General features: G+C 28.4%; 1 long non-coding RNA gene across 1 annotated transcript; it reads right to left on the minus strand.

The window, feature by feature from the left end:
- Positions 1 to 8,553: 8,553 nt before the first annotated feature.
- Positions 8,554 to 10,143, minus strand: LOC146720544 (uncharacterized). The gene is made up of 5 exons (XR_014926030.1): positions 9,985 to 10,143; positions 9,744 to 9,907; positions 9,405 to 9,617; positions 8,970 to 9,203; positions 8,554 to 8,847 (listed from the first exon to the last, which is right to left on the minus strand). It is a non-coding gene; the product is annotated as an uncharacterized LOC146720544 (long non-coding RNA).
- Between the last annotated feature and the right edge of the window lie 491 nt (positions 10,144 to 10,634).

Raw genomic sequence — 10,634 nt, forward strand, 5'->3', positions numbered from 1 at the left:
TCAATCCTTTATAAAAATTTCATTAATTAATGTTAAAATTATCTTTAAATTAAAGTTCATTTTATTTAATTATCCTCCCAATAAAATATAATCATTAAAATAAAATTTATTTCCTTAAATAAAAAAATTATATTAATTTAATAGGGTCTTCTCGTCCCATAATTTCTTTTAAGAATTTTAACTTAAAATTTAAATTTTAAATCTACAAATTAAAACAGCTTTAATCAATTCCTTCATTCCAGTTTTCATTTAAAAAACAATTGATTATGCTATCTTTGCACCGTCAATATACTGCGGCTATTTAAAAATCACTGAGCAGAAATAATTTTAAATTATTATCAAAAAACCATGTTTTTGTTAAACAAGTAAATTAATGAAAATTAATGTGTATATGCATTACAATATATTCAATACAATATTCTCTTAATTTGAACGAAAATTATAAATAACTTATGCGTAACATATATTTTTGGACTCCTAAATAAAAAATATATTATATTATTTGCAAAAAATAAGATGAAATATTTTTTATTCGAATAGTCTCAACTGCTCTTTTAGCTGAATGTTTAGAAGCAATGAAAAAAATCGAGGATCTACGAAAAATTTAAGTACATTTCTAAGATTTTTTTATATGATATAAAAAAAATATATGGTATATAAATTAATTTTTTAATTTTTTTATTAATTTTTAATTACACACACACACACACACACAAATAGATTCTTATTATTTAAAATAGTTTTTATTTTTGTTCTTTATTTACATATGCATACATATACAAAAAAATAAAAATAATATGATAGCCTTTTTGCTGACATTATCTCTCAATATTTGCATCCGTGTGCTCACGTATTAGTTTTTGTACCTACATGGACGCTACTACATATGCGATGTAAGAGAGACAAAGATGGAATGATGCTCTCTCCTTGTCAAGCAGTCAGCATGTTACCACAGAAATTTCCCCTGCTCCTTATGAATCTAGTGAGAATCTTATCGTCCAGATATTTCATAAAATAAGTGACATAACTTCGTGAATTTTTTTTTAATATATTCTTTATATAATAAAGCAGTCCTCTAAAAGGCCGGATTTTACATTTTCGCTCTTAAAAATTTATAATAAATAAAATACGGACTCGCGGCTAACCCAACCTTACCCGTTCCTAGCTGTGCATTCCCCCAAGTTTATTAAAAATTTTTATTTTTATCTTTTTTTCATAAAATAGCTCTTTAGAGGACTACAAATGAGCTTACTGATTAAGAATATCCTAAATTTAATAAGATTAATTCAATATTTTCGCTAATATCTGGAAAATAAGAATCCGTAATTCCCGGCCGGCCGATAGGCGTCTCCACCATGTCGCCTGTCGACCCTTAAGTACTTTGGAGAAGCAGTATCAAATTTGGGACGTGCTTCACAGGGATCGGCGGGGAGGGGCCGTTCTCACCTCTAATTTATTTGTTTTCTGTTTCAGGTAAAGCCTTGTGTCCACGATCCAAGAATTCGGTCCGAGAAGTTTGTAGCCAATAAAATAGCCGCTTTTCTGTAAAAGCTGCAAATTGATTGGTTACAAACTTCTCGGTCCGAGAACTCGGACCAAATTCTCGGATCGTGGACACAAGGCTTAAGATATGGAGGGGCAAATTTTTTGGTTGTGCCTCACAGGAAAAGGCGGGGATGGGGCCTTTTCCCCAAAAACAAAATAATAATAGGAAAAATTAATAAACCTGAAAAATAGGCCAGATAACGAGCAAAAAATTTTTTTAGATGTAGAAATAATTGAAACTTATTTATTTGTATTATAAAAGTATGATGAAGTTCAATTATTTCTACATCTAAAAAAATTTTTTGCTCGTTATCTGGCCTATTTTTCAGGTTTATTAATTTTAAATTATACACGAGCGTTTTGTTATTTTTATGGTTTTTTTATAATAATAGGACTTAAATAAGATCGAGTACACTGAAAAAAAAATTTTGTTAGATTAACAAAAATTCTTTTCGAAAATGGACGAAACGGAATTCTGGTTGAATCTACCAGAATTCCTTTTAATACAACAAATATCTTATTTGCACCAATAAACTGATTTGTTGTACAAACAAGATGCTTGTTGCATTAAAAGGAATTCTGGTAGATGCTTGTTGCATTAAAAGGAATTCTGATAGATGCTTGTTGCATTAAAAGGAATTCTGGTAGATTCAACCAGTAATTCCGTTTCGTCCATTTTCGAACAGAATTTTTGTTAATCCAACAAAATTTTTTTTCCAGTGTAGGATTTTCTTGTTACAAGTAGTTTCAGCGGTAATAGTTTAATTTATAATTTAATTAAAATAAATGTACTTTGCGTTTATAATTGATATATTAGTTATTAAACATGTATTGTACATATATTATATATATAATTTTTTTTATACATATACATTATTACATCATTGTAACATATAAAATACGCATATATATATTTATAACTTTTTAAAAAATTATATGTATTTTTTATATGAGATAAATAAATAATTGTTTTTTAATTATAAAATTGATTTTACTGTTTTTTTTAATTATAAAATAATAATAAAAAGAAAAGGGGAAGAAGAGGAGAAAGCGTGTACGAAAATCCTTTTTTGTACTGGAACTGTACTGATGTTGTACTGGTATCGTACTGATACCATACTAGTATTATAAGAGTACAGCGTATGATAAAATTTTATTTCAATATACAGTGGTGATACAGTGGCGCTACAGTAGCCGTATCGCGTACTAATACGGTGTATTGGTAATGTACTCCTACGGTACGCACGTACGTGGTAGGTACCGTACTGATACATAAAATACGACGTACGCTCTCCGTACTGGTACCGTGGAAGTATTTTGTTATCTGGGAATATTTGCTTGTATAAAAGTTTCACAATTTATACGTACAAAATAAGACAGGTTCCTACAAAAGATTGCATAAAGGAATATTAGTGAGCTTGCAGAAATAAGTTTAGAAGTCTAATAAAAAAGATCTTGGTGCAGAAATATTTCATTCACATCCCAGATAACCAAGCGTGCGATTCCTGCACAAAATACCGCTACTGTACTATTACTGTGCCGCCACGAGATGGCAGCATACGGAGTAACCGTATGGTAACAGTACAAAACCAATACGTGATATTGTAGTACAGCGTATCATCATTGTACCTGTACTACGTATTAGTGCATATTATCGGTACATATCGTACAATACAGTTCGTACGAACCGTACCTTACCAATATGGCGTATACAAATATTATTTTTTATAAAATTTAAAAAAAGGTAAATATTGTAGGCCAACTAAACAAGCAATTAAATAAGATCTAAAGATTTATTAATAATTAAATAATTAAATTCTCATTCCGTTAGAGAAACAATATACAGCGTAAACGTTTCGACTGCACTACAGTCTTTTTCAATACATAAAAATCAAATATTAAAATACAAAAGTTAAATATTAAAATACAAAGTTAGTTAAATATTAAAATACAATGTTAAACGATTCTTCGCTGATGACCAATGGATGAGTAAAACGATTGGTCTGAGATTTCAAGTTTTGCGACATTTAATCATGCTGTGGATATTTTACGCAAATTAAATTAATATCAGAGAAAATGAAAAAATCTTTCAACTTACATTATCGTTTTAACAAGTTCTTCTTCTCGACATTTCAAGTGTGTGTTGCAAAGTCTAAATTGGTCATCAGCGAAGAATCGTTTAACTTTGTATTTTAATATTTAACTAACTTTGTATTTTAATATTTATAACTTTGTATTATAATATTTGATTTTTATGTATTGAAAAAGACTGTAGTACAGTCGAAACGTTTATGCTGTATATTGTTTCTCTAACGGAATGAGAATTTAATTATTTAATTATTAATAAATCTTTAGATCTTATTTAATTGCTCGTTTAGTTGGCCTACAATATTTACCTTTTTTAAATTTTGTTAATTTATACGAGCCTTTCATTAATTAATTTTATTTTTTATATTTTTTATATTATATTTTGACAGCATTAAAATTATTTCCCTATTTGAATATTAATTTAGCAATGATAATATTTTTTTAAAATATATAATATTATAGGAGTGTCTGAATTGTATCAAAGCTCCATTTTTACGCGCGCAACCAACGCAAGCACGGTTGGACAATATATGCTACCAATCCACATTGCCAATTGGCTAGTTTTGGACTAGGATCTTCTGATTGGTTAACTACGCTGGCGCCTTAAGTCGCGCATGATGTGTGCAGTGACTTAACGAGATCCTCCTAGCGCGGCGATTTTGTTTTTTCGCTCTTTCTCTGCGATAACGTGAGCCCATACGGACGTGTATTTTGTGCCTCCGATATTTGCGAAGTTATCTCGAGGAATTCCATACTTTCTACATCATTATTTTGATTTATCAAATATCCGCAGTGAGTACCTAACAGCATGTAACAATTAAATTGATAATTTCTTTTTTATTTTATGATGATTAGAAATCATTCGAGAGAAAGAGATTCGCGGTATTTTATTTTCAAGTTTCTATATATTTTATTAATATTATATGTTATATTTCTTATCGCAATATATTTGTCGCGTTCTTTTGGTATTATACAATAATTAAATAATTTGTTAAATAATATAGAAAGATGGGAATTGTTGCATTTGGCTCGATTTTCGTAACTTAGCAACGAGACGTCGGCGCGACTAACTAAAGGCCTGCGCACAAAGGCGCGCCAACTCGTTGTTAAATTCTATACTTTTTACATATTATTTTAATTTATCAAATATCTGCAGTGAATATCTAACATCGTGTATCAATTAAATTGATAATTTCTTTTTTATTTAATGATGATTAGAAATCATTCGAGAGAAAGAGATCGCGGTTTTTTTTCAATTTTCTATATATTTTATTAATCTTATATGTTATATTTCTTGTCGCAATATATTTGTCGCGTTCTTTTGGCATTATACAATAATTAAATAATTTGTTAAATAATATAGAAAGATGGGAATTGTTGCATTTGGCTCGATTTTCGTAACTTAGTAACGAGACGTCGGCGCGACTAATTAAAAGTCTGCACAGAAAGGCGCGCCAACTTGTTGCTAAATTAAAAAAATGGAGCCAAAATATGTAACAATTCCCATTTCTATATTATTTAACAAATCACTCAATGTTATTATTTAATAAGAAAATGATAACATATTCTTTTATATGTTAACAATTTACAAGTCAAGAATTATTGCGATTTTTGTCAAGCCCTTATAATTCTTAATATATAAAGTGTCTTTTCGATTTTTTTTAGGATCTATAATATTAAAAATACATGTCCACTTTTATACAAAAAATTTTTTAATGATATTTGAAATATATTTTTAATATATTTTTTTCCCTATCGTCATTGATCACACTATTTTCGAGTGTACGTTTCTTATGTTAGAGCGGTATATTCTAAATATAGCAAATGTTTCGAAATCTTTTGTTAAGGGATTAGACTGTACTGACCGGTCGAAAAAATAAATAATTTTAAAGCATGAGTTACTAAAAAATAAAAAAAAGCTATAAACTTGTAATTTAGTACTTTATTTAAGTATGTGAGGAGTATAAAAGCATGTAAAAAGAAAACGTAAATAATATTTTTAATATCATTTATTAAATGTTAAAAAAAACTAATTTTTTTCACTAGTGTCGAAGATTTTTCGGTATGTACTCATTGGATCGACTTAAAGTTTTTTTTTTTTTATTAACCTTTCTCTAAACATTGACATAGGATTTTTTCAATATCATTGTTAGTTTGCAAAATATTAACAAATTAATTAACAATTTTTATGCTAAAAATCAAACCAAAATTTCAACAAATTTTTTTATCGTGTACTTAAATAAAGTACTAAATTACAAGTTTATAGTTTTTTTATATTTCTTCGTAATCCATGCTTAAAAATTATCTATTTTTCCGGTCGGTCACAGTAGTCTTTAAGGGGGATCAACGCTGTGATGGCTAAAAAAAGTAGCTCTTTTTTGCGAATTTTTTGGGATGCCTATAAAGCAGGTAGTTAAATAAATGTTTTTGCATTGAATTTATTGTTCTTTGAACTATTAAAAAATATTTTTTTATTTAGTTAAATACATTTTTATTTTAATATAAAATGTATTTGTAGTAGACTCTGTATTATCTATCGGCCTTGCACGTGGAGTCCTTAAAAGTCATCTAAAATTTAAAAAGTCAAAATTTTTTTGAAATATATAAATATATTAGTTTCAGTTAAGCGTACAGAAATTTTAATGTCTTCATTATTCGTAAAATGGTGCATTTTTAAATAAAATTTTAAAATTTTTCAAAAAAAGAAAACCGTTTTTTATCGTACAAATTATAAAAATAGGAAATTTTAATTGTAAAAAGAAATCTGTACGCTAAACTGAAACTACATTTATATACTTCAAAAAAATCTTGGGTTTTTTAATTTCAAATGACTTTTAAGGATCCCAGGTGCAATAAAACCGATAAATAATGCAGAGTCTACTACAGACACATTTTATATTAAAATAAAAATGTATTTAATCAAATAAAAAATATTTTTTAATAATTCAAAGAATAACAATTCAATGCAAAAACATTATTTATCTATCTGCTTTATGGATGTTACAAAAAATTCGCAAAAAGGATTACTTTTTTAAGCCGTTACAGTATTGATCCCCTTTAAACAATTAACATATTTAAACTAGGTTTTATACTATTTCTATATAAAACTTCTATTAAAAATTTACAGTATATAACTTCATTATGTCATGAAATTGTTTGTTTTCTTGAATTTTTTTTGTGTATTTTTGAAATTTTTTTCTTCAGCAATTACATTCCTACATAATTTTATCATATGTCATAGGTTCATAATTATATGTATAAACATTTGTATTATTTGTACATGTTTAAATGATGTTTTTATTTGTTTTGGAATAAATATACACCCTAGTTTTTTAAAAAGTATTAAAATTTACCGGAGCACATCACAAAAGTTATGGATCTAATTTTAATACTACTGTTATATAATTTTTCGCAAATAGTACACTGTAAAAAAAATAGTCAATCTAACAGATAATTTAGTTCAATACGCACAACAAAATATTTATTTAAATAAAGCAAAAATATATTTGAATTGATAAAGTACCTACTTAATTGTAGATAGCATATTTTATTGATTTAAATATATTTTTACTTCATTTAAATAAATATTTTGTTAGGCGTATTGAACAACATTATCTGTTAGATTAACTTTTTTTTTACAGTGTAACAATTTGTTTAAAGTTTCGGCAGATGCCTTTAAAGTTTGTGCAAATTCCTTCATTTAATCTGAATAATATTGATGATATTTTGAAGTATTGTTATTGTTAAATTCATTTGTAATTCCAAATCAAAATCCGAAAACTTTTTCAGCAAAATATTTTTTGAGCTATCTGTGCATGTTCCTTTTTCTTTCAGATATTTTAATAACCCAGAAATCTTTTTTATTTATAATGACACACACACACACACACATATATATATATATATATATATATATATATTCACAAATTAAAAATTTCCTGACAATATATATGATTTTTAATTAAAAAATATATTCATGTAAAAAATTAATTATTCACCCTTACTCCGTATTGTTATTTTTGGCACCTATAGACACCGTACAGGTGGGTCAATTATTTTTGATGCATCTTATTAATTAGTGAAAGTGTTTAAAAAAATTTTTTTAAATTCATACACCTTCTTTGATCTTTCTAAATAGACTAGAATAATAAATTTGAAAAATAATTTACTTAAATATATTGTTCTTGCAAATATGTGAAGTAGAAATATAATACTTTTAGAAATTACACGGACATAAATCGCCCACCAATACGGATTAAGGGTTAATTGCATTTTAATTTTGTGGCATTTGTGAGCATTTCTGATATTAGCTATTATATATTTAACATATTAAATAAATTAAATTAAAATATATTATGTATTTAAGTAATATATTAATTATTATAATTATTAATTGCATTTAATTGTAGAAATGGAAGATGATAAATCATTGCTTAGAAATAATAGTACAAATAATGCTCTGAAAAAAAAGATAATAGTGAAAAGAATGTCTTCGAGGAAAGCTTTTGCTTGCCTGCTGAGCTAAATAAAAATTTAGATTTGGCTGATGTAGAGAACAAACCACCTGCGAGAATAGCATCACTGGCTAAGTACGTGTAAATATTTTGGGTGATAAATTAAAATGAATCACCCTGTGTATATATATATATATATATATATATATATATGTAGCATTCATCATCCACACCTTTCATTTACACTCTACACTTTTATTACACCTTACACTTTTCACTGCACTTTTACACTTTTTACATCTTTATACATTTGTAATAACTTCAATTCATTAATATACATAATGTTTTTAAGAAAAATCAATATTTCCATAACAACACATTCATTCATTTATTTGTTACATATTAATTCTTTTTGTTCTTTCGCTTTATACTTTCAATGAATAAACATTACTTTTTCAAAGATCTGGTGAATTTATTCATAAGTCGCTACATTTTTGGTGACCCCGACGTGATATTAAAGCCGACGTGATATTAAAGCCGACGTGATATTAAAGCCGACGTGATATTAAAGCCGACGCATTTTAAAGGCTGATGCGGAATAAGTGCCAAGTGATCGTCGTATTTGAAGTCTGCGAAATATTATCATCGCTTGGAAGAATTGCTGGATATTCTGATTTTAAGAGATTCATTCTCCGGATCTTTGAAACATCAGAGGCGGATTAGTCCTTCACGGAAATTCTCAAATCATTTTATCGGATTCCTGGAACAAGAGGAAAATGCCAATCGATAGATCACCAGTTAGACCCTGTTCGGATACACAGATTGATATGGATTTGGCGAGCGGATCAAATCAGGTTGGATCAAATAATATTAATATTTTACCTTCTCAAACTGGACATCAGGTGAGTGATCCTATGTTACAAATTCACTCAAATGAGTTTCGTTTATTAAAACTACCGACTTTCTGGCATAAACAACCTAAACTCTGGTTTGCTTCTATTGAAAGTGAGTTTACGGTTTATCGAATTCGATCAGATGATATTAAATATAGTTCTGTCATTCGTCATCTTGATGAACAAGCCTTAGTAAACATATCTGAAGTCATTGAAAATCCACCTGAAACAGATAAATATAATTATTTAAAGAAAATATTAATAAATCGCTTTACGGATTCAGAGGAAAAACGTTTGAGACAAATATTAGCTGGAATTGAACTTAACGATAAAAAGCCTTCGGAATTACTTCGAGAAATTCGTCATTTGTCTGGAGGATCTTTAGCAGATAGTGTTTTGCAAATGATTTGGCTTCAACGCTTACCACATAGAATTCAAACGACTTTAGCCGTAGTAGAGGATGTTCCTCTTGTTAAACTTGCGGAATTAGCCGATAAAATTGCTGATCGGGACGGCGGTTTGCAAGTCGCGGAAGTTTCCAATAATGCAAGTAATAAATCTTCGGATTTCGCGGATTTGTTACGAAGAATCGAAGCTCTAGAAGTTTCTCGTCGTCGAGATCGTTCCAAAAGCCGGTCTAGAGAGAATAGAAGATTTAGATCGTTATCGCGTAACAAAGACAAATCAAATAAAGATATTAAAGATACATCAATTTGTTTTTACCATAAGAAGTTTGGTGATAAGGCTAAACGATGTACTTTACCTTGTTCTATGTCCAAAACATTCTTGGCTTCACAGGAAAACTAAAAACGCCGCTTAAGACTGAGGCTGCTTACGACGGTGTTTCTAACAATCGCCTCATTATTTTCGACACACATTCAAATTTGAATTTTCTTGTCGATACGGGCGCTGATATATCGTTGTTACCTAAAAAGGTTTTATTGAAGCCGTGGCATACTAATTTAAAACTTTTTGCCGCAAATGGTACTCAAATTAATACTTACGGTTCTAAAACTTTAATTTTGAACCTCGATTTAAGGAGAGAATTCAAATGGAAATTTTGTGTCGCGGATATTCAACGTCCTATTTTAGGCGCCGATTTCCTTTGTCATTTTAATCTCCTAATTGACATTAAAAACAAGAAATTGATTGATAATGTTACCGGTCTTATGAATAATCTCTAAAAACTCACCTTTAAAAAAAGGTAAAAAAAGGCGACCAATTAAGGGCACGCCATTAACAAAAATTATCCATTGCAAACCCATGTAGAATCCTATCCTATTGCAAACCCATGTAGAATCCTATGAAAAATTAATCATTGCAAACCCATGTAGAATCCTAGGCAAAATTAACCATTGCAAACCCATGTAGAATCGTACCCATTGCAAACCTATGTAGAATCCTATGAAAAATTAACCATTGCAAACTCATGTAGAATCCTATGAAAAATTAACCATTGCAAACCCATGTAGAATTGTATTAAAAATTATCCATTGCAAACTTATGTAGAATCCTACATTGCAAACCCATGTACAATAGAATTGTATGAAAAATTATCGATTATAAACCCATGTACAATCGTAACAAAAGTAATGAAATAAAAAAAAAATTGCGCCAAGTGAAAGTAGAAACTTGTACCAGTGGAAAATTAAAG

This window comes from Nylanderia fulva, unplaced genomic scaffold (genome assembly GCF_048542155.1).
Source record: "Nylanderia fulva isolate GAGA-0341 unplaced genomic scaffold, ASM4854215v1 Scaffold67, whole genome shotgun sequence".
In the NCBI taxonomy this organism is placed as follows: domain Eukaryota; kingdom Metazoa; phylum Arthropoda; class Insecta; order Hymenoptera; family Formicidae; genus Nylanderia; species Nylanderia fulva.